This window comes from Acomys minous (genome assembly GCF_964271855.1).
Source record: "Acomys minous genome assembly, chromosome: 4".
Taxonomy (NCBI): Eukaryota; Metazoa; Chordata; class Mammalia; order Rodentia; family Muridae; genus Acomys; species Acomys minous.
In genome coordinates this window covers 25,806,878-25,827,686 of record NC_140486.1, presented here as the reverse complement: position 1 = coordinate 25,827,686, position 20,809 = coordinate 25,806,878, and the positions used below count along the sequence as shown (strand labels likewise).

At 44.9% G+C, this 20,809-nt stretch overlaps 1 long non-coding RNA gene across 2 annotated transcripts; it reads right to left on the bottom strand.

The window, feature by feature from the left end:
• Window positions 1-293: 293 nt before the first annotated feature.
• LOC311595963 lies at window positions 294-17,688 on the bottom strand. Of its 2 annotated transcripts, none has more exons than XR_014778632.1 (5): window positions 17,562-17,688; window positions 16,004-16,976; window positions 10,378-10,414; window positions 8,662-8,832; window positions 294-2,483 (listed from the first exon to the last, which is right to left on the bottom strand). It is a non-coding gene; the product is annotated as an uncharacterized lncRNA (long non-coding RNA). The 2 variants fall into 2 exon arrangements; XR_014778633.1 differs by having other exon boundaries at window positions 16,004-16,173.
• Window positions 17,689-20,809: the final 3,121 nt, after the last annotated feature.

Sequence of the window (20,809 nt, the reverse complement as noted above, 5' to 3'; positions counted from 1 at the left end):
GAACTCTGCTGCCTGCATGTGGTCTCAGCACGTCCACAGGGTTATAGCTTGCTCACCTATGCACCTAGAGTATCTCGTAAGATCCTAGTATTTGTCAGGTGTTTTGCAGGTGGCTGTCCTTTCACCTGGCCTCCTGGGACATGTCCATCTCCAATTCACATTTAATAGATGCTTTTGTGTACGTTGTGTGGGCACTACCAGACACCTGTGTGTTGTCTGGTGTTGCCGCCTCCAGGGTACCCAGAATAGAATCTCATACATGCATATACTCTTTCAGGAAATAACTTAAAAAATGTATTAAATCAAAGCTTATCTTCCCTGGCCAAAAAAATACTCAACACAGGATTTGGAAGCAGAGGGGAAACCCACGCAGGTGTTCCAGCCACAGGGGCAAGCAAGATCTCAAAAGGCACTGGAAATAATTTATTAAGGAAGGAAGCCAGCATGGCAGACACCCTTCTGAGTTTGTTTTATATCTATTCCAGGGAGGAATTACTCAGAGATCTATAAAGATAAGTGAGTCCGGGACTATCAGATCTTTAAGACTTGAGAGTTGTAAAGTAGAGAGATGGGCAGGAAGAAAGGCAAACAAGGGGGCCCCCGATGCCACTGCCAACCCCTTTAAGTCCAGGTATAGAAACTAGTCCTCTATGATGTTTAGGAAGACCCAAAGAAGCAAAGTGTTCTACCCTTCTCCCCCCAGACTGATGTGGAAAGTCAAGCATGAACATCCTTCAGTCATTGGCTGGGCCTCAAAGGCTACGGGGAGGTAAGATCTAATACAGCAAAGAGAAATGGGCCTTCAAACCAGCCAAACAGGAAAAGGAAAGGCCCCTTCAATTGTTCAGGCGCGAAGAGGAAGATGATGGCAATAGCATCTTTCGTCAGCCACTCCCCATGGGGGATAAGCTTTCCTATGCTTCTCGGAGCTTGCAGAGAAAGGATGCCTCCTTCTCCATTAAAAGCTGGCTTGTATTCTGATGGTAACATTGACTAGATTAGGACTCTTTGGGCCCAAGTCAGAGCCACAGCTGTTTATTGGTACTTCTTGTTCCCTTTGGTTATTCTGTGGTAGATATTTCTTAAGACTATTATTTTTATTTTTATTTTTAAACTTCAGAGGTTGAACAAGTTTGAAGGAGTCTTTTGTGAGGGCAGCAAAAGGTGTATATATGACTTTCAGGTCCTTTCTGTCACCAGGGGGCCAGTAGCCTTTCAGCAAAGCAGCTCGGTGACAATGGATGAGCTTACTGTGGTCTGGTTACTTTATCTCTTCCTCCTAAACACACCACAAGGCATTGCTGATGATTCCCTCTACAGCAGGAGGAAGCTGAAGGTCAGGAACTCTGGTTTCCTAGTCAGAGTCACCACCGGAAGTAAGTGGCAATGGAGAGACACAGCCTCAAGTATGGCAACTATAAGGTACTAGTTTTTACCTGGGGCGATCCTGTTTCTTACTCACACTCTTCCAGAGAACATTAACAATATTTGCGGACATTTTGGTTGTCACAGTGGGCGTGGGTGGGGTTCAGACTGGGGATGCTGTTGAACATGCAACACAGAGGGCAGCTGCCCACCCCCACCCCCAACAAGTAACACTGGTCCTAACATGGCAGTGGTGCTGAGGGTGAGAAATACTGCTGAAGAGAAATCCTCTGTGGACTTGGGCCGCTCTGACTTCTTCGCCTCGGTGTCACTCATCTGCGTGCCTGAGTGTTGTCCTCATAGGATTCGGCATCTCATTGGTTCTCGGTTGCTTTCTTGTGACTTCAGTTGTCAGCTGTGTGTGTCAGCTCTCCACCTCCCACTCCTCCTCAGTACTTGGAACACAGCAAGTGCTCAGTGGGTATTTTGTTAAATTGGCGAATCGGCAGATGGACACGGAGAAAGCACAGCGCCGTAAAATCACAAAAGCAAAGCGGCCAACACAGAAGTGAGTCCTGCTTCCGGCTGAATCCAAATCCTGGGCTCGCTGGTCCTGTGTGGCGGGGTCCAGTCTGTGTTCTGTATGCACTCAGAGCCCAGCACGGGAGACAGAAAGTCAGTAAGTGTCAGGGTGCGATGCCAAATTCAGACTGTGAAAGAAACGAGGGGCAAAGGAAGGATTGGAGGAACTCGGGCTGCGCTGGGTCCTGGTACACGAAGACCATGAGAGAATGCAATGGAGAGCTGCCCAGATACTAAAAGAGCGGCTTACCATGCCTGCAGTCAAGTTTTCTCTCCTTTTAGCAGAGATGGTTAGTAGAACATTTATCCTTTCCTAGTCCTCAGGGACTTTAGATCTCTTACAGTCTTCAAAAATGATGGCCAGTAGCAGGACAAATGTAAATTCAGCATCTAGAAGGACCCTGAAGTCAAGAGCCTGGCTGGCATCGGCTCACGTCTGTCAGATGCTGGCTTTGGTAGAAGCAGTAACTGAGTGTGGGAGCAAACTCCCACGGCTCGAAGCTGGAGCAGCTGCAAGGAGGGGCAAGGCAGAAGGGCTGGGTAAGGGAAGGGAGAGGTGGGGAGGGGATGGGGGTGAGTGAAGGATCCGGGAGGAAGGGGGCAAGAGAGAAAGAGGGGGAGGAAGAGAGGCAGGGGAAGGAGAAGAGAGGGAAAGACAGAGGAAAGAGAAAATGAGGGTAATAGGAAAACCAGGAAGTACCCTTTTGGACATCTATCACCACAAATAATGTAGACATTCTTAAAATTAAATATAATATTAAAGTTACCTTTCATACCAAAAATATCCTCATGGGTCATTCTATATTTCCTATGGGCATTAGTTCTTATGGTCTTCTTTAAAATCTTTTATTTATTTATTTTTTATTATGTTATTTATGTGTGAGTTTGTGCATGTGTGAATGCAGGTGCCCATGGAATCCAGAAGATGCCCTCAGATACCCTAGAGCTGAGCGTATGGGCAGTTGTGAGCTACCTGACATGGGTGTTGGCACTGAACTCAGGTCCTCTAGAAGAGCAGCAACTTGCCCTCAACCGCTGAGCCATCTTTCCAACCCCTCTCATGGTCTTTTTTAATAGGTAAAGAATTCCCCGCTGCATATAGATTTTAACCGGCGTAAAGCCATTGCGGGCAATTATTTGAATTCAGATGCAGAAAATCAGTGGGGATGGGAACAATTGCTTTGGATAGGTGGAGAGGAAAGAGGCGGGGCAAGTGGGAAGAAGGGTGGAGCCGGGGGTCCACAGGGAGCCTATCAGAATACACTTCAAGTTCTTGCATGTCTCAGGGTAGAGGAAGCTGTCTGGAAGGAGACAGGGGTGACAGTGGCTCACTTGGGGGGTTTCAGGGCAGTCTGGGAAGGCCGTTTGTCTGAATGGACTTTGCAGACAGATTGTTCAACAGAGGGTCCTTGGTGACACTGTGGTTCCCAGAGTACTGTAAAGCCACTGCTAGGTGTTTGTTTTTCCATCTTCAAACAAAACAGACAGGAACCATGCAAATGACCCAAGGACTCTCATTTTATTATGCCTCGGGGCAAGGAAAAGAAAGGAACAAAGTCAGGAAGTTATTAATATAAATAGAAGTGCTTCCTGTACATGCTAGGTCTGCAGGTCACATCTCACGTTGTCCTCTTAGCTCTGCAGCGGCTGTCGGGGCCTCTGCTTCAGGAAAAAGGAAAGTGCTTTAGAGAGACAGACGCTCAGCCAGTCGGCTCGGGATTTGTTCAGTTTCTAGTCTTTACTGAGAATTGAAAGTCGAGTTCGATGTTTCCTAAATAAAGTTTTTTGTTTTTTTTTCTCAAATGCGCTTCCCAGAAAGCAATAGTCCTGCAGAACAAGACTCTGGCCTATTAATCATGAAGAGACGATTAATGCTAACATCAGTCATGTGCCCATGCCAAATGTTCCTATAATAATTGTTTATAAAAGAGCTTATTTAAGAAAATGTTGGTTCCCAAAAGGGTAGTGTATGTTCCCACAGGAGCAAATTAATAGAAGCAAAGAGCAGTGTCTTTGGAATCCCTTAGATAAATACGTCTGTACACACTATTCCCTTAATCCCCGTCGTGCCTCTGGTGACAAACTCACTTCTCTTTGAAAGCTGGCTCTGAAAACATTGTATCTTATGTCCTGCGTTCTGGTTACCATTCCATCTCCCAACCCCAGCTCCCGTGGCTCTTTCTTTCTCTATAGTTACTGTATTGGATCCTATCCAATACCCAAGAGGACAAGCTCCCCAGGGCTGAGCCTGGTGTTTCTTAACTGTTACCATGTCCTCGGCATGCTGTCTGGCTCACAGTAGGTATGCAGTAAATATTAGTTGGAAGAATTGAATGTATGGGTCCTAGCATCATTGATGCGCATCTGTTTGCCTTGCCAGCCCCAGTTCCAGCACAGAGAATTGGAAGCCAGAGAGGTCTGTCTAAGCCAACCGAATCAAAGAGTTCCAGAGGCGTTGCTTCACAAGGCATACACTTTCAATACAGAGAATTTGCCTGTCTGATGAGAAATTATCACAGCTGGCACGAGTGGGGCAGGGGACGATAAAGGCATCGCACAGTCTCCACATGTGAGCGTTCCATGGTGCCTCTGTGTGATTGGAGTTCTAGCTGCGAGACACCTCACTGAGGGCTGCAAGTAATAACAGTAGGCATGGTGCCAAGGGATTCAGCCATGCTAACTCAGTTAGTTCTTACAGCTAGCCCCATGGGGTAGGACTAATTATCACCTTTTTCTGCAGATGAAACTGGGACGCAAAGAAGCCCTGTGGGTGCACATGGACTGGAGCTCCTAGGCTGCCCCAGGGAAGGTGGGCAGGGCAAGAGATCATCAGGCAACAGCCTGCCCTATTTTTTTTTATCAACATCTATATTTAGCACTCTATTAAGTGTTGTATATATTGGGCTTCTGTAAAAATTAGTAAAGCGGTTTTTTTTCCTCCTAGGATTACAAATACAAGCTGATGTTTTTGTTCTAAGGCTAGAAGTACTCAAAATCTAAACGCTAAATACTGCAATGTCAATTTCGTGTAAGAATCAAAGTCAAGGCTAAAAAAAAATCTCCATTCCAAATAACCCAGGCATCCACTTCCTGTTCCATATGGCCTGCCTATCTAGAGTCTCTGCAATGGCTCTTGAGCTTCTAATACTTTTAAATCAAGAGGCTTTTTTTTTTTTTTGTACAAATCTTTTGCTTCCGGAGGTATGCTCTGAATTGATACTAAGTAAGACAGAGCAATCCGAAGGTTAATTTGAGAGTATTTGTCTGGGAGTTGCTAGAGAAAGAGGAACATGGGAGTTGGGTAAAGGCAGACAGAAGGGGATATGAATGGAAGGAACTCATGGGATTGGCTAAGAATGGGAGAGATATCTGCTAACCCTGAGATAAAAACACAGCAGTGACGAGCTATAGTAACAGCAGCAACATGAAGGGTTTCACATGCTTACGGTGGCTTAAATGAAAACATCTTCCATGGATCCAGATGTTTGAATACTTTATCCCCAGATATTGGTGCTATTTGTGGAGGATTAGGAGGTGTGGCCTGGGCGGGGGAAGTGTGTCACTGGAGGTGGGCTTTGAGGGTTTAAAAGACTCACACCATTTCTAATTACCCCCTCTCTGTTTTACTGCTTGCAGTCCAAGATGTAAACTCTCAACTCTCAACTCCAGCTGCCAAGCCTCTGCTCTGTCATCATGGACACTTGCCTCTCTGGGTCCAAAAGCCCTGATAAATTCTTTCTTCTGTAATGGTTCTGCTATGGTGTTTTATCACAGCTCTAGAAAGGTAACTAATACAATGCCTGACATGGGACATCTACACAGATAAACGCTTTATATTCTGTCATTGTTATCCTAAATTGAAATTGGTCCACTCCAAGAGGAAATGGGACTTTTCAAGCGGGTAAAGGAATCTAAACCGATACCTATGTAAAAACAAAACACAAAATCTGAGTCCTTAGAGCCACTGTATCATAAGGCCACATAGTCATGAATTTCCTGTCCTTTAGCAGCTCTTGGGTCTACTCTAGAGTGAAGGTCTCTCTGGTCCTGCCTCGGGGATGATATGGGCTGACTTAACCTCTTTGAAGGAAGGTGGAACCAGGCTAGGCGGATTCAATTACCACATACTCAAATGTCTGAGGTTCTCTGACTTGGGTGCCAAGGTTTTCAGTGCCCTAGCAGGAGACAGAATACTGAAACTCAGGCTGGTGAGATGGCTCAGTGTGTTAAGGTATGTGCAACCAAGCCTGATGACCTGAGTTTGATCTCTTGGGAGAAGATAACTGACTCGCCCAATTTCTCTCTCTCTCTCTCTCTCTCTCTCTCTCTCTCTCTCTCTCTCTCTCTCTCTCTCTTTCTCTCTCTTTCTCTGTCCCGCCAACTAATTTGTTTTTTATTGCTGCAATACACACTATGACCAAAAGCAACTTGAGGAGAAAAGGATTTATTCAGTTTACAGTTTCATGCCATAGTCGATCAATGAAGAAAGTCAGGCCAGGGATTCAAGGCAGAAGCCTGATGTCAGGGACTGACACAGACATGGTCTGCTGGTTTTCTGTCCATGGATTGCTCAGATTGCTTTCCATACACCCAAGGCCCACCTTCCCAGGGATGGTGGACCAGCCCACAGCCATCCGGTCAATCTACATTAATCTTTAGGCAAGAAAATGCCCTACTGACCAGGCCACAGGGCAATCTAATGGAGGTGTTTTCTCAGAAGAAGTTCCATCTTCCCAGATGGCCCAGGCTTGTGTCAAGTTAACAAAAAATAACCACTATGCATATAAACTAAATAAATATACATGTAATAAAGCCACCAAAGCTTCAGGGTGTCCATCCCTTAGAGATGTAACCTTAGAGAGTAAGGGCTTGCCAGTGAGCAAGTTGAAAACAATGACCTGAAGTAATTCTCAAAACTATAGGGGCCTTTAAAGTTTTGAGGAGTGTCCGTGTGTGTGTGTGTGTGTGTGTGTGTGTGTGTGTGTGTGTGTGTGTGTATTTCCTCAGCACTTTGGAGTACATGCTCTACTCCTATAGTGGGGAGACTAGAATAAAGATCAGAACAAAAGAAACATTCCCAGAGGTCCACATGCATCTCAGGAAACAGCCAACTAAGAACTAAGTCCATGTCTGTGTGGGTCATTTCCTCTTTCCACGCCACCAGCAAAGAGGAAGAAGGTCCAAGGAGGAATTAAAAGTATGAGGGCTAGAAATCCGTTTGCACTAAGGGTCCCAGCGAGGCTGGGACATTTTGGTGAGAGACTCTAGCTGCATGGGGCTTGCTGGCCTTGTTCCTTCTAAGCTTGGGTAGGGGCCCGAGAGGCGCTATGCCCAGAGGTATTTTTGTCTTGTTGCCTCAACCCAGGCAGCTCCACTCGGAATGATTTATGATGATTTCTTTGGTTTGTTTTGTAAACACGGCCTACACCATGGGAGGGAGTTTTATTCCCAGGGTCTTCCTTTGGGGTGATACTGCTTTAAAAGTATTTTGCTGAAGGCAGAAGTTACACTGTATGTGTTCTTAAGTAGCTTAGCCTAGAACATTAGACGCATGGGAGTCACTGGAGGTTACCTAGCCCTGCTCCCTTATTTTATGGTTTGTGGGACTGAGGTCCAGCTTAAGCTAGCTAGAGAGAGCAGCAGGCTGGAAAAGGCTTACAGAACCCTCAGATATTCTTCCAGGCTAACTGTGGTCCCAGGGAGAGCATATCATATACAACCATTCCTTTGTTGAACTCAGACTTGGCCAGGGAGTTTTTGAGTAAATAAATAAATGGGTAAAATTGTGTTGTATAGGGAGGGAGGGGTTTTGGGGACTTTAACCAAGGTGGCATGCACTGACTTAGGGCTGTTGGTGGCTCTTGATGGAGACTTAAGAAGAAGAAGAAGAAGAAGAAGAAGAAGAAGAAGAAGAAGAAGAAGAAGAAGAAGAAGAAGAAGAATTTGTCTAGGGAGTAGGAGGAAAGCATGGATTCTGGGTAGACTCTGAGGCTAGAGGGATTGAGGCGCTGAATAGCGAAGATCCCAGGGGAAGGTAAAACGCGGGGCGGTGCATGCAAAGAATTGGATTAAATTACAGACTAAGTGTGAAGCAGGGCAGTCTCAAATATGAGCAGATGGAGTGATGAAATTTGCCTTGCCCTTTTAGTAAGACTTCTCTGCCCATGTGGAAAAGCACATGCTGGAAAGCACAGGCCTGATGCGGACACTGTCTCCTTATTCTATCTAAAGTGGCTTCGGTGGTTCAGGGTCCAAGTGTAGGGAATGTTGTATTCCAGCCAGGATTTCTTTGAAACCAGGCGTTAAACCCAAAGCTGAGTGTAGGACGCATGCCTTACAAAACCCTCATGGCCTGATTTGGGGCTGAAGCAAGACAGTGTATTTCTTAGTGTTTGAAAGACATCTTCCAATGTTTAAAGCCTGGCACAGGGAAAAGGTGCCAGGTCTTGGAAAAAGTCCGGGATGGAAAAGGGAGCACCAAACAGCTAGGTCCATCAGTAGAGCTGGTCTAGAATGGACCCTTCTCTCTCACAGGCCCCTTTAGCAGAGCATTTTACCACTTACGGAGCCGCCTTATATCCCACCCTCCCCACCTTATTTTCCTATGTGCTTGCTGTCTACTTTTCCTTCTCTTCCTCCAACCTACTGCAGGAAGTAGTATGATGAAGTCAAAAGACAAATCTGGGTTTGAATGATGACAGTTTTCATACTTACTAGCTGTGTTAGTCAACTGTTTGGTGCTGTGACAAAATGCCTGTAATACCTCTTCATCACGGTGGCTTCATTCCATGGTGCGCTGAGTCCATTTGCTTTTAGGTTGTGGTGAGAAAGAACATTATGGTGGGGATCATGAGGTTGAGTTAAGCATCTCACCTTATGGTGGCCCTGGAGAAGAAAGTGGGAAGAAGTGACAGAGGCATCCTTCAAAGATGTGCTCTTAGTGACCTACTTCCTCCAGCCATATTCCATGTCCTAAAAGTCTATTCAGTGGCAATGTCATCAATGGGTTAACTAATTGATGAGGTTAACATCCTTATGATACCATCTTTACCAGCTAAGAACACATGAACCTCTGGGCGTGTATCTTAGCTTCTCAGATTCTCAATTACTATATCTGAAAAATGGGATATATTGCTAATTTTATCATGCCTTGTAAGGTCTAGGTAAGGTAACATAGGGAACACACTTGTAAACTTGGTACACAGAAACTATACAATGAGCTCCTCTGCTCACTCATTTTTCTTTCCAGTCTCTCTGGTACTACTGTGGGCATGTCTAGGCACTCAGATCATTATGTTGACCACAACTTTATCAAATCTGGGGAATGTCTCAGTGACACCATAACCCAACTGTACCATGGGAAGAAAACTAGCTTCTGTCAAAGAGAGCCTGGATCAAGGGTCCAGGTGAGGGAATGGGTCTAGACGATGTCTAAGTGATGCTATCAACTGTCAAGACTCTCGAACTAGCTATGATTTCCTTCTGCAGTTTCCTCATTCAGTTCAATTTAAGCAGTCATCTTGTTTCTACCACTGTATGATGGGCCATGAGCTCATAAAAGACATCAGTATTAGTAAGCTGTAGGCCTGGCCAGTTGAATAATGCTAACAGGGTAGCCAGTGAATGAGAGGTGGGTAATGGGATAATACTGTCCCATGAGGAAAATTACAGGAGCCTGGGTCTTTGTTTTGATAGAGAAAGACTCAGTATATCTTTGAATTTCTGTAGTCTGTCATAGGAAAAGGGGGGGGGGGCGAATGTTTTTGGGTTCTTTGTAGACAGAACCTTGTAGCAATCACTAGTGATAAGGCACATTTTTGTCTCTTTGAGAGGAGTAAAGCTATATGCTGTCTGTCGTTGGGTATCTAGCAGTAGATTTGCTGCCTAACAAGCAAAACATACTCAGTCTCGGCAATGCTCGGGCATAGGCTGGGTAAGTGCCCACGAGGGTGCTATAGAGGGCGTGCCTGTTGTGGGTGGGAAGTTGGTGGGTGACCTCTAGGCTTCCTAGTAATCTGAGGTACAAAGGTCCCAAGTTTCTGTTTTCAAGCTCCTGAGGTCGTTCTCTGGATGCCTTCCAGCTTCCTTCCTCTGGTGCTGACCCTGCAACTTACCTCAGTACTTCCGGAACGGAACACAGATCTGGAGCCTTGCTGCGCCAATTTACTCTCTGAGACCTGCCCCATCTGCTGCTGGGGCATTCAATCTGCCCTGACTAGACAGCTTAGTTTGTTATATTAGCTCTCTTTTGGAAACCTTGCCCTTTAAGTATTTGTGATTTTGTTCTCACACTCATACACATTTCATACCTTAAAAGCTATACATATCAGCATCTGCCTCAAAACTTTAAAGTTTAGTGTTTTTGAAAAGCTGTGGCATAGTGAATGAACAATTTGGCAGCTAGATCCGAGTCCCAGCTCTATTACTTACCATCAATTTTGTCCTTCTTGAGCCTTGATATTTTTATCTACCAAACAAAGTGATAACATTTAGTTCACGCTACATTTAGTCTAAATAGACTACAGATACAAAATGCATAGACTCAGGTCTCACATAGGGTTACTTATTTCTAATAAATAGCAAAAGTAAATAATTAACAGATATTTTAGTTGTTTGCATTGTGTAACAGTTTCCTCCAAGACTGAAACAGCCCACCCTGCAGGGAAGCTATTGGAGTAGGGAGGAAAAGAACTCAAAATAGTTTCAGGAAGTCCCTAAAACTGACCAGATTAACTAGGCCCCCTACTAGGCAATAAAGATGCTGACAGTTACCCTCAGACAAGCCAGACCAGGGATGGGTCTAATTGCTGTCTGTAAAGAACATTCTCACACAAGCCAAGCCACAAAGACTCTGAGTCCAGACTAGCTACCTGGAAACAAACTGAAAGCATGCCAACTGCCTGGAAGAGGTTTAGACCAGAGTTACTTGGAAAGGACACTCTCCAACCTGCTGAGCTGCCTGTAGGTTTCCTAGCTTTTGTGAGCTGTCACCATGCTGGCTGAGGTGGGCCTTGGTAATGCAGCCGCCTTTGGGTCATTTCTGCTCTTGTATGTAATCTCTCACCCATAGTCCCCTGTAGATAACCACAAGGAAACTCACTGGTTCACTGAGTCAGACTTTGGTGATGTCTGTACTTGGGTCTGTTGAGGGTTGCCAATTTGGGGTAAGTAGACCTGTGTGGTGCATCTCCCCAGGAAGTTTTATCATACAGCAGTTCTTTCATTTATTTTCTAGTGTATCGATTTTGTATATATTAGAAATCAGAATAACATTGTCATTTGAAAAGTTCTAGATGTTAGTACCCCAAATTGGGATATTTTTAAATTTTTTATTTTTTTCAAAGATTTATTTATTTTATTTATTGCATATGAGTATTTTATCTGCAGAAGAGGGCATCAGATTATATTATAGATGGTTGTGAGCCACCATGTGGTTGCTGAGAATTGAACTCAGGACCTCTGGAAGAGCAGGTGGCGCTCTTAACCACTGAGCTATCTCTCCAGCCCCCAAATTGGGGTTTAAACTGAGAATACTGAGCCTCATCTAGTGGGAGCTGGAACAAGAACACAGGCATCTTTGCTCTTGTCTCATATGTTTCAATACATCATAATTTCCCCGTTGAACATTGATTAAATTACCTTATTTCCCTGAAAAGAAAAACCCCAAATAACAAATGCTTTGACAATAAGTCATTAGATAAGACATCGAAAGCACGGGCAACCAGAACAAACTAGTTAAGAGAGCCGTTTATATCAAACAGTTCCACACAGAAGACAGCCGTCAAGTGAGAAAGAGCCTGCAAAATGAAAGGGCTTGGTTATGCGCTCCTGTAGAATGTCGGAGCTGGAGCAGAAGGTTCAGGAGTTAAAGGCAAACTTGGCTATAGTTTGAGGCCAGCCTAGGTTACATGAGATCTCATTAAAGGAGAGAGAGGTCCCAGCACTCGGGAGACAGAGACAGGTGGATCGCTGTGAGTTCGAGGCCAGCTTGGTCTACAAAGCGAGTCCAGGAAAGCCAAGGCTAACTAACACAGAGAGACCCTGTCTCAAAAAACAAACAAACAAACAAACAAACAACAACAACAACAAATAAATAAAGGAGAGAGAGGGAGCGGACAAACCACATATTGGACAAAAGCTTAACATCAAATATATATAAGGGGCACCTTTATAATAATAAATAATAATAATAATAATAATAATAATCCTCAAATAACCCAATGAAAGTATAGGCAAAAGAAGCACAGTCATCAGTAAATACATGAAATGTGCTCAATACTATGGATCATTAAAGAAACTTGCATGAAAACTCGGATGAGGTCAGGCCTGGAGTCTCATGTATGCAATTCCCAGCACTTGGGGGCACTGAGGTAGCAGGATATCTACAAGACTGAAGAAAGCCTGGCTCACACGATGCAGAGTAAGAGCCAGTCTCAGAAAACCAAAACAAAGATAACAAAATCCCCAGAAATAAGAAGAAAAAAACTACAGTATGCTAACAACCTTTTTTACTGTTGATGGAGTAGATTGCTGCAGTCCATAGAGATAACAGTATGAAGAAAATACTATCTGATCCAGCAATCCTAATCTGGGTATGTGTCTATATTAGTTAGGCAGGTTCTCTAGAGGGATATATGTTTGTGTGTGTGTATGTGTGCACGTGTGTGCGTAATATATATATATATATATATATATTTATATTATTTATTAAACAATTATTTATTATATCAGTTTACTTCAAAACAGTTACAACAGTTGGGTCACATCTGAGAGGCTGAGAACCTGGTATTTTCTCAGTTCCTCAGCAGTTCCAACCTGGTGGTGGACACACAGCGGGGAGTTTCCTGGAAAGTCTCTGGTCCTCAGTCAAGGATGGAAACCTGGAAACGCTGGTTCTAATATCAGCAAAGGAATCAGCAGCCACAGCAACAGGGTAAACAAACTCAACGGTGAGACGGAAGGCCAACTGAACAAAGGGTGAGTATTCTTCCTTCTGCCACGCCTCTTTTATCTTGGCTACTACCCAGAGAAGAAGCACACACTGGGCTGTGTTCTTTCACATCAAGAAGGCACCAAAGACAGGTCTTCAAGTGGGACTACATACTCAGGTGATTCTAATTTGTGGCAAGTTGATGTTAGGACCAACCATCACAAGATCCAAAAAGAATAAAGATTGGCATCTCAAACAGACATGGGTACTCTCTTATGTTCATTGTAGCATTATTTACAATAGTATCCATCCCTGATGGCTGTAATAATTTGTCTGTCTGTCTGTCTGTCTGTCTGTCTGTCTGTCTGTCTCTCCCCCCTCCCTCTCTCTCTCTCTCACACACACACATACACAGTCTTACTCAATCTTTTAAAAAAGAATATTTTTGAGATATTCTTGAGATATCATGGGTAAACCTAGAGGGTTCTATGATGGCAAAAATGAAATATGCTAGCAATGCAAAGACAAATACTATACGGTACCACCAATTTCTACCTAGAATAGTTGACCACATAGAAGCAGACAGTACAATAACTTTCCTGCTATGTTAGATTTGGTCAGTGAGAAATTCCTAAGCAGTGAGCAAAATATTCCCTGCATTTGTATAGGCCTTTTAGGTTTTAGAAACAGTTCCTCTCTGCATGTTTGCAAGCATGAGGAAGTATGTTCCATAACACCCAGTCACAGAAGAAAAAATGGATGGAGGCAAAGGAAGAACCTATGGAGGAGACTAACAAAGGACCCAGCAGTGGTTGGTGGGTGCAGGGGTGTGTGGCTGTGTGTGTGTGTGGTAGCATATAGCAGCTTGGTAATAGATAATAAACGACCGTAGGGACCAGTAATGTGACTACAAGGAAGGGCACTGTATTATAGATAAACTCATTTGCAAATGGTGTAGTTTGTTATGTCAGTTGTTTACATTGTACACACATACAAATCATCAAATGAGAGGAGGCTTTGCAGCTGGGAGTGGCAGGGCCAATGCAGATCATTGAACGGCACAGGTGGGGAGAATGTTTTACAGGTGTATGCTCATTTCCAGACTTACCAAGTTGGATACATTATACACGGGCAGCTTTTAGTGTGTGGCCCAATAAAGGAACTCAGAAAACAACAGGGCAGGTCAACCAATGCCTTGCCTTTTCTATGGAAGTTGCTGTCTAAATAATTGAAGAGGGTGGTGTTTATGTTATTTCTTGGGTTTTGAAAGAAATTTGTATTGGCTTCCTAGGGTCCAGCAGCTCTGCATTGTCCCCGAACCTGGTCCTCCATGGAGAAGCAAGTGGCAGCTCTGAGACAACCTTGACACTTGCCATTCTTTCTAGCTTTCTTCTTGGAACCTCAGTTCCAGGTCCAGATGTGCTGACAGATGTGTGGTTTTTTTTTTTTTGTATGTGTATTGAGTGTAGTGTTGATTTAGCTGTAAGACTATAGCATTGCACCAATGCCTGGTCCAGGCACACAGATCTGAGTGGCAGGTGTGATGTCGTGCAGAACGGGATCAGTTGGCAGCTGTGAAATATGTCCTGCCAGCATGTTCCAAGGAAGAGATTTTTCTGGAATAAGTGGCAACTTGGCTTTGGGAATTTATAAAAAGAAAGTATGATTGAGGGTGAAGTCCAGTTCACATTGACTTTCAACTAGGACTGGAGGGCACTGAGTAAATAGTTCCGACCGTGCTGTTGAGCTCTGACACACAGTGGACCTGTACACACATTCCAGAATTTGAAAGTGCCCTGTGAACACGTAGTCTGAGAGCCATTGTCCTAAGTGTGACAAGGAACAAACTGTTCCTTGGTAACATAATTTTGTGCAATACTGAGTTGAACAAAGTCCAGCTAGTTCCCTATGTGGGGATTTCTCAGGGCCCTTAGCATGCTGCTGTAGTTCTTCCTCAGTGTCTGAAGGAGAATGCTTCCAGGACCCCTCATGAATACTAGAATCTACAGATACTCAAATGCCTTACAGAAGATAGCCCAGCATTTGCACATAAACCACCTATATCTTCGTGTGTGTGACCTCGAGATAACTATAATGTCCAATACAATATAAATGCTAATATTGTTGGGGGTTGGTCTGGTGCTATGTATTCAAATGTTAATTATTGCCTCCCCCCAAGATCTGGTTACACCCCAAAGGAGCACATTCTCATGTATACCATATGATGCTGTGTAAACCGCTCCCACTCAACCCCACACATACAACTATGCCTGGTTGGCTAAATAAAGTTGCCTACAGCCTAGACTGGACAGAAGGGAAGCAGGCAGAGCTAAGGCTCATGGGTTTGGGGTCACAGAAGGACCGTGATGAGAGAGGAGAGAGGAAGGAGAAGGGAGGAGCGGGTCACCAGGGATTAGAAGCATGAACTAGAAGCATGTGGCCAGGAGGAGCTTGCTCTGAGGATTGGCGTGATGGGGAGAAGCAGCCCAGATGAGAAGAATAAGCAAGTATTTATTTATGGGGATTTTGGCTGGGAAATAGAGAAAATAGTTTAGGGGGTTAGAGTCTGCCCAGCCCCACTGTTTTAAGGCATATAAAAAAAATCTAACAGGTGTCTGTGTCTTTTATTTCTATAATAGCAGGTAAGGAATAACCACTGTATTAATAATCATATGAATTAATAATAAATTATCTACATAATAGGATATAAATAGTTGCTCTATTATGTTGTTTAGGGGATCAGGATAAGATAAGCAAATATACATGTGTTTGGTACATATGAAAATTTAGAAATGGTTTTGATCTGCTATTCACTGACATTGGATTCTTGTAGATGGAGGGCAACCATTTGAGGTTCAGAATGGATTTTCCCCCCTACCCCCACTTTTTTTTTTGGTCTGTGATTCATATGCTTCCCTGCAAGAACATGTGCAGGTACCAGTGGTCTGAGAAGACTTGTTGATGAAAGCTGTGGGATTCCATTTTGTCTTTTGTTTCTGAGCAAAGGCCAGACTGTTACATGAAAGACAAAGGTTTTCTCTTGCTAGACTCTAATATACAACTCAGCCACTCACCTAGCACCTAGCCTTTCTTAAGGCGAGAAAGTTCCAAGACCATGTTACTTGCCTTGGGGAGACCTTGGGGACACTTCTTAAGGCACAGAGGGGAAAGCAGAAGCCGATGCACTCTACTTCTCACGTCAAGCATCTTTGAGGGACTTGATCTCCTTAGATGCACACTTCTCCAAGTTTCTTTTGCTTTTAAGGTATTCCCAAAATGAAGCTTCCAGAATGGTCCTGCATAGGACATATTAACTATATATTAGACATGATTTTCCTTCAACTAGGTGGATACTATTGGAAAGCCTTGGTGTCTTGGTAGGCTAAGCTGAACCCATAGCCAGCATATCCTTAGCCTGAGCAAGTTAATTGCTTGGCATATTTTGGATTTTTTTCCCCTTACTGACAAAATGTGGGAAGGGTAAGATGGAACACAGCAAACACAAATATGCCCTGTCTTAGTTAGGGTTTCTGTTGCTGTGAAGAGACACCATGGCCCCAGCAACTCTTATAAAGAGAAACATTTACTAGGGACTGGTTTACAGTTCAGAAGTTCAGTCTGTTGTCATCACAGCAGGAAGCATGGTTGTTTGTAGGCAGACATGGTGCTGCCGAGGTAGCTGAGAGTTCTACATCCATATTAGCAGACAGCAGGATGACAGTGAAACCTGGCTTGAGCATCTGAGGCCTCAAAGCCCACCCCTGGTGACAACACTTCCTCCTACAAGGCTACACCTACTCCAACAAGGCCACACATCCTATGGGGGCCATTTCCACTCAAATCATTACATGCATGGAACCTACTTCATGCTACATGTCATGTTTTAAGGATGCAATAGTGGATAAAGTATCTTATTTCTTCAGACAATTGACTATAAGATATAGTACACTATGTCATCTGCAGAAAGCACCACAGAGACTGAGGAGGAAGTAGTGCAATTTTGTCTTGAAGATCTTGAAGATTCCTTCAAGCTCTGGTGATTTGGGTGATATTATGCCTTCAGATTCTTCGTGTTACGGTTGGCCCCGGGACTTCCGGTCTGCAAAAATAACGTTAGGAAGCTCTCAGTGTCACCATCATTAGTGCCAGGCCACTGTCAGCTGGTCTGCTGTTGATGGGGGTTTTATCTTATGGAGACCCCATGTAGCCCAGTGGAACATCCCTGTCCAATTTCTAATGGGGGTAGTATTGCTCTTGAACACAAGTCTGCCCTGGGACATTTGGGCTGGTGTCAAATTGCATGCATGTCAGTCATTCTCCTGAACTAGTCTCTAAGTATCACAGGGAAAGTAACTGGGTCTCTACTAGTGAAAACCCTGGGTTCCGACCTTTCTCACTGCCAAAAGCAAAATTAACTAAGTTGTTCTTCATTCAAACCTGTGTAACTTCCCTGCTCCCAGGGACTTCCATTTTCCTTATCTGACCTGTCAGGCCTCCTGCTGAGGTTATTTTATTTTATTTTATTTTTTTTGAGATTGAGCTTCGTGTAGTCCAGGCTAGCCTTAAACTCCCTATTTAACTAAAAATGACCCTGCATTCCTCATCTTTGTGTCTCCACTTCCAAAGAGCTGGGATTACAGACATATGTGACCACACCCATCTTTTCTGAGACGCAGAGGCTTACTTTCTCCATTCTCCATGCGCGTTTTTTCTCCCTCTTGTTCCTCTCCCATGCGCTGTTATTGGAAGATGGTCAGCAGAGTGAAATCCCCAATAGCAAGGAGCTGCCAATGATGCTCATACTGAAAAACAGCAAGCCGGGCCTGATTAGCTGATAGCCTTCAGCTGACCCGGTGGGTGAGGAAAGGAGAAATACTCTCAGGCATTCCCCTCCCTCTACAACACCAACACAAAGTCTCCTTCGACCAGGGACAAAATGCCTGGGAGCTGCACTGTCAGTAGCTGCAGCCTCAGGCTCCCGCTCTCTAGCCCTTCCTCACTTCTACCTCCACGCGTATTCCATAGAAAAACAAAGAGTTGGCTGTAGCCCAAGATCCCCAAAGGTGCCTGGCAGATGGCAGCCTGAAAGCCTAGCTTGGGGAGTCAGGAATGGGAGGACTGCTTCCTCTCTCCCGGCCGGAAGCTTTGCTGGGGGCAACTAGGAAGAACCCTTCCCATGTCTTCTCAGTTGTTAGAAATCAAGTCCTTCCTGTCATCTCTAGTGTCACCAAGCTTGGCCACAAGCCCACAATAACTCCGCCAATCTCAGGAAACCAACTCCAGGTCACTATTGGTAAGTACGAGTCCTTCCACCGTCTTCTCCAAACTCTTGGGGTTTTCAACCACCATATCTTCTCCCCCTTTCTCTTCTCTTTCTTATCAACTCTGTCCCTCCACTGGGTTGGTTTTATTCTCCCTCTCTCCTTGGTCTTCCCTTTGTCAACTTCCCACAGGACTCCTCAATCTCAATCTCCTTTCTCCACGGCTTTTCCACACACAGACACAGAAGAGCCTCCACTTTCACCTCATTCCTTTTTGCCTCCTCCATGCAACCACTCTGCCACAGACCCTGATTTTTAAAAATAAGTAAACCAACGACATGAACGTCTTTGTAGAGGAATTTTAATCCAGAAACATGGCTGCTCTGATCACATCCAAAGACCTTCGGGTCTGTGTGATCTTGTTGGAATGCAGACACGCCCTTAGTACTCTAATGCCAAACAGTGAAGGTAAATTTAGTTTGTAGAAGGAAGCGCCGATGTTTGAAAGTGATGTCTAATTGTGAAGCAAAGTTAGGCATCCTAGGTTATTGAAGGCCATCTCCAGTAATATGGAGATTTAATGCTGCGCTGTATCCAGGCTAGAACACTTTGCACAGTACCCAGCACAGGGGAGGCACGTGATGACATTTGTCAGCTGTGTTATTGTCCTTATAAATCGGTGGCATCCACTTTCATTTTTGATCAGACATTTCCTTTCCCTGACACCGTGGAAAGCTCTGGCTGGGATAGTTTGTCAGTTTAAGTTTTCACACAAGTGGAATTTCTTTCTTGCCTCTGTTTATAAAACAAATACCTGTTGAGGCCTACTGCATTTCAGGTTGGTCCTGGCAGCACCTGGCCTGGCCCTTAAGGATTTAGAGCAGTCTGCTGGAGGGAAAATGAGTCCCCCATGGTTGGTGCTGCGGAGGCAGGTGGGCAGGGTGGGCTTTCCTCGCCTTTTTGGTAGACCGTTTCAGGAATCTCTGAAAAGCATGCCTGTTTTCACACTTGAGGGTTTTGTTTCAAAATGGCATTTTCCTCCCAGTCTGGTGGCTGGGTAGCTTCTGGAGTCTGGTTTATTGGAGGTGGCCTTGCAATCTCGGCTTTAGGGTGGGGAGCTTCCCTGTGGCAGCGGCTGCTAAGCGCGGGCTCCAGAAACGCCACTTGTTCTGCTCTTGTGCCCCCTGTTATCCATGTCCAACTATGGATTTTGTCTGGCGGTGGCTGATGGTTGTTTTGTTTGTGCTTTCCTGGCTCTTTCCAAGGACTGTATTCGTGCAGGACGGACCCCCATCCTCAAATGGAAACAAAAGCAAAGTAGTAAACAAAACAAAACAGAACCCAAGAAAATTCCCCAAGCTCAAATCTGTTGCAACAAAGCTTTTTAAATTTAATCTCTAGGTTATGTGTGTCCAGAACTACCTAATCCAGGGAATTACATCTAGTAGTTCAGTTAATTTACCACCGACAGAAGAAAGAAAGTCCTCAGTAATGTCAAATTTGGGACTGTTTCCTCGAGTCTGGCCTACCTGCTTCCTGATGCAACAGCGGGGAAGGGGGGGCGGCGTCCTTCAGCTGACACATCTGGCCGGAAGTCCAGCGTCAGCAGCTGGACTTATAAAAGGAAGAAAGGCTCCATTTCTTCCCAGTAACTCTGCATCTCTGAGATAAGAAGCTCTGTGCTGGGTAAATAAACTCAGATCTGCTGTACCAAAGAGGCTAGTGTTCCCAGGGATAGAACCTCCAGGGTGACAAGCACTCTATAGCTCAGTCACAGAGGGCTGGGTAATGTGGTCACACTGGGCTGCTTCCTTTTCTTTGCTTCCTTCCCCCATGTCCTCCCATCTGCGCTCTTTGTCACGTTCTCTGTTATGTGAAATGATCGTTTAGGCTACTGTTTTAGGGTCAAAGGAAAGACTATGGGCAAAGGACAGAAAACTCACCTTGGGCCCTGGGTGTGACCTTGGGAGGGAGGTAAGGGGTTCTTTCATCAGAGCATGCCTGAGATGCCACCACTTCCAACATTCTGGAGTTCCCAAGTGCGTTGCCCAGCCACACCAGTGACCTGCTTGTAAAGGATAGAGAAAGCAAGCCACCATGGCTTGGAATTCTCCAGAGGGTCAGGTGGGAGGGGCCCCTCCCAGTAAACTTGACTTCGCATTGGAGCAGGCTGTTTCTTCAAAGCTCTGGTGAGCCTTGACTGGGCCACACCTTTGGCAGTGCCCCAGAAACATCTGGAATGTGCTTATCAGAGTTCACTGGGCTCCTCAGCCTGACACTTCCACCATCCAAACACCAAGAGAGATCAGAGTCAGCAGGAGGTGGAGTTCAGGGGTTTGCTGCCAGATCAGCGTTGCCATCCTGTGGCTGTTTTGACAACCGTGCTGTGAAAGAGTATGCTTCAATGGCACTTCAAAACACGGAATAGGTTGCTCTCCTTGAATGACTTGTCCTCAAGAGGAACTGAAAGCTTAGTGAAGTCACTTCTGTGCCTAATGATTTTGAAAAGTATCTAATTAGAGAGGTGGTGGCAGGAGGCTGGGGTTGGAAGATGGGACACTTAGGCTCCAGTTCTGGCTCTGGCTGCCACGACCTGGCTAAGCAGCCTTGGGCAAGTTGCTGCGTCAGTCTGGGCCCCAGTGTTCCCTCTTAGTTTCTTCCTGCTCTGGCA